Below are 4,122 nucleotides of genomic sequence, written 5' to 3'. Positions count from 1 at the left end.
GGTCACATTTATCTAATTGTATGTCAAAATGAAACATATGTTACTTGAACATAAAATACATTTATTTACCTTACAATTATAGCTTCCGAAAATGAAATGTGTTTGGATTAACTCCCTTTCTGGATAAGTAGACCATTAGGCGAAACATAAGAGTAACGATAAATGAGGGCAGAGTTATCTTCACAGCCCGACATGGCCAGGTGGGTTAAGGCGTTCGACTCGTAATCTGAGAATCGTGAGTTCCAATCCCGGTCGGACCAAACATGTTTGCCCTTTCAGCCGTGGGGGCGTTATAATGTGACGGTCAATCCCATTATTCGTTCGTAAAGGAGTAGCCCAAGAGTTGGCGGTGGGTGGTGATGACTAGTTGACTTCCCTCTTCTCTTACACTGCTAAATTAGGGACGACTAGCGCAGATAGCCCGCGTGTAGCTTTACGCGAAATTAAAAAAATCAAAACAAAAACCAATGAGACTAAGGCAGTTAGTCGTCACCACTCACGGCCAACTCTTGAGCTACTCTTTTACCAACGAATAGTGGGATTGACAGTCACATTACAACGCTCCAACGATTGAAAGGGCGAGCATGTTTGGTATGACATGGATTCGAAACCGCGACCCTCGGATTACAAGTCGAGTGCCTTAACAACCAAGCTATGCCAACAATGTGTGGTATTTTGCTAATAACTAGATTTTCCCGTGTCACTTACAAGTTATTAACAACGTGGGGTACTCTGCTAATAACTCGTAAGTGACAGGGAAAATCTAGATTCCAGGTATATAGGTTCATCCACATAAATGACTATCCTACCAAATAAGATGTGAGGTTGTGTCTCTGCACTAGACCATCAAAATGAATAAAAGGTTGTCCTGTTTTTCTTTTTCTTCCAAACCTGAACCATTTCTACAAATAAGTCTGGTTCAAAATTTCATATTTGACTTGAGTGATGTTGGATAGACAGGCTGAATATTAAAATATGCACTTTTATAGTAATCATTTTTATAAATCTAATAAATCTCGCTGTGCTCAATATATCTTTGTTTCTGGGCAGTATTGTGCTACTGTTTGCCATGAGAGTCTTTCTGCACTGTTCTTGAGCCATCAATTGATTGACTAATTGGTTCTAACCTCACAACTTTTGCCAAAAATTTTCATTTCACTATTTGAACACACTAGTTCTTCATCATCATTGGAATATGTCACATCTTAGACTATACTATATTGTATTTTAGGTTGATAGTCTTTACTAGCTTATACTTCCCTCTCTTCACAGTCTTTATATTCTTCAGCAACATATGATTTTCAAGATTATGCATTGGAATTTCCATGGTTCTGTTCAGGATGGTGAACAATATTAAAGTTACACTCCCGGAAATTTTGCAACCATTTTGCTAGTTGGCCTTCTGGTTTGTAAAAATTCACTAGCAATTTTAATGCAACATAATTTGTCTCCATAAACGTTTGCTCATGTAAGGAATAATGGAAATGATGTTGGACTGGAATAACACTTATTAGCTATTTTTAAGTTGTACAATACCCTATTTCTGCAATGTTCATTGCTTTGCTATAGTAGAAAATCACATGTTATTTTCCCTGTTGTAATTGTGATAAAGCTATTCCCATTAAAAAACCACTGGCATCTTTATGTAAAATGAATGGGCCTTCTACACTCAGGTATGCTAATACAAGAACAGTGATCATTTCTTTCTTCAGCATGTCGAATTCTTTTTCACTTCAGCTGTCCAATTGAATTTATTTGACTTTTCAAGTAATTTATGTAATGCCAGGAAAATATGTTACAAAATGACAATAGTAAAGACACCGCCCAAGAAATCCTCTTTACTCATGAAAGTTCTTTGGCATTGACTAATTCTGGACAGAGTCGGTCTTTGATGGATATGTAGATTTTCCCTTTTTGCTGACTATGTGTCCCAGAAAACTCATCTGTTGATGGAATAATTCATACTTTTGGGGACTAAACGTATCTTCCCTAGACCAGTCCAGAACTTTCCTTAGCTCATTCTATTCATTATCAAATATAATTCAATGTGCATTTATGTAAATCACTTAGCTGAATTCTACATATAAGGGTAGTTCATCCAGAATACACTCTACTAAATGTTGAAAAAATACGCTGTCACAATCCATTTCCTACACCACAGACAGCTCTACAGCTCTGGTGATATAGGCCTTGTAAGTGAGTTGGTAAGATGTCCATATTTAAGAATTTGGCTACTGACTCCTTACATCGCTTCCTGAAGATAACCCCTTCTTATATTCTTTGATATGTAGACTCGCATCTTGTAATGTTTCATCAAGATTTGGTTCAAATTTCATGGTTTGTTGTGTTTATGGCCCTAATCATGACATCTTTATTCTTCAGATACGCGAAAGTTTAAAACAAGTATTCCATTAGGACATGTTGAAGTGTTTGGTTCTACTGCAATCCAGTTACCATTTAAGTCATTGTGTGAGAATTTCATTTTTTGTTTGTATAATGACTGCTCTACTTGTTGTCACGGGAAGTACAACTTCTGCTGCAATAACTATAATGTAGTTCAAAGCAATTTACTGATCATAATTTGTGAAACTATTTAAAGTTAAATTAACTTTGCATTCATGTTTCAAAGCCCCCAGTGGCTCAGCGGCATGTCTGCGAACTTACAACTTTAAAAACCGGGTTTCGATACCCGTGGTGGGCAGAGCCCAGATAGCCTATTATGTAGTTTTGTGCTTTATTCAAAACAACAACATGTTTCAACAGTAAGTCAGTTTTCAATATATACTTTTTTTCAGTGTCAATTGTCCACACATCATGAAGTGTAAAGAAAATATTTATAATAAGGGCACTTTCAACTTTTCCTTTTCCTTTGCTGGAAATTTATGTCCGTCTACCGTTCATACCATCCCTTGTTCTTTTTTCTTAATGGTGTTAATCAAAATATTAAGTTAGGTAAAGAAATCATACTGATTTTTTGTACAAAAAAATTGCGATTAATATGGTTGATGTAATTAAAACAATTCAGGATATTTAAAGCTGTTTTTAACTAAACAACGTGGGGTTTGTTTGTTTGTTTGTTTTGAATTTTGCGCAAAGCTACATGAAGACTATCTGCGCTAGCCATCCCTAATTTAGCAGTGTAAGATTAGAAGGAAGGCAGTTAGTCGTCACCATTCACGACCAACTCTTGAGCTATTCTTTTACCAACGAATAGTGGGATTGACCGTCACATTATTACGCCTCCACGGCTGAAAGGGCGAACATGTTTGGTGCGACGGGGATTCAAACCCGCAACCCTCAGATTACGAGTTGAACGCCTTAACCCACCTGGTCATGCCGGACCATAAATAAATGTGAGCATTTTTTTCTTTTCTTAAAAAATATCACAATAAAATACTTTTGACTTTTCAAAGCTGCAATTTTATACTAGCATCACACTTAAAAATAAGGTGTTTTACTTGCAGTTAGAAGCTACTTAAGTTCTTCTGAAATTTCAGACTATTTAATTCAATGCAATGAAATAAATAATAAAACAGATGTACCGAACTGGTGTACTCAGACCTAACACAGTTTAAACCAATAGGATTCTCTCAAAGTACTGAGACATTCATCACCTTTTCGAACTCTTAGGCCCGGCATGGCCATGTGGTTAAGGCACTCAACTCGTAATCCGAGAGTCGCAGGTTCGAATTCCCGTCACACCGAACATGCTCATCCTTTCAGCCGTGGTCAATTCAACTATTTGTTGGTAAAAAAGTAGCCCAAGAGTTGGCAGTAGTGGTGATAACTAGCTGCCTTCCCTCTAGTCTTACACTACTAAATTAGGGACAGCTGGCGCATATAGCCCTCGAGTAACTTTGCTCAAAATTCAAACCAAAAGAAATTGAATCGCTCTTGAACCTTGCAGACTCTTTATTTGAGAAATAATCAGACTGGACACATTTTTTAAAAGTTAAACACAATCCTCAATCTATGCAAAACAAATGAATAAAAATACAGCGTGCGTAACTGCATGAATGCGGAACTGTTGCTCTCCTACTGGATAAGTGAATCAAACAACAGTTATTATGTCGCAATATATTTTTCCGTTGATCAATTAACTTCTCGAACCATGTGGAAACG

The sequence above is a fragment of the Tachypleus tridentatus genome, chromosome 13 (assembly GCF_004210375.1).
Source record: "Tachypleus tridentatus isolate NWPU-2018 chromosome 13, ASM421037v1, whole genome shotgun sequence".
Taxonomy (NCBI): Eukaryota; Metazoa; Arthropoda; class Merostomata; order Xiphosura; family Limulidae; genus Tachypleus; species Tachypleus tridentatus.
The sequence above is the reverse complement of the archived record's forward strand: the minus strand, read 5'-3'. Positions refer to the sequence as shown.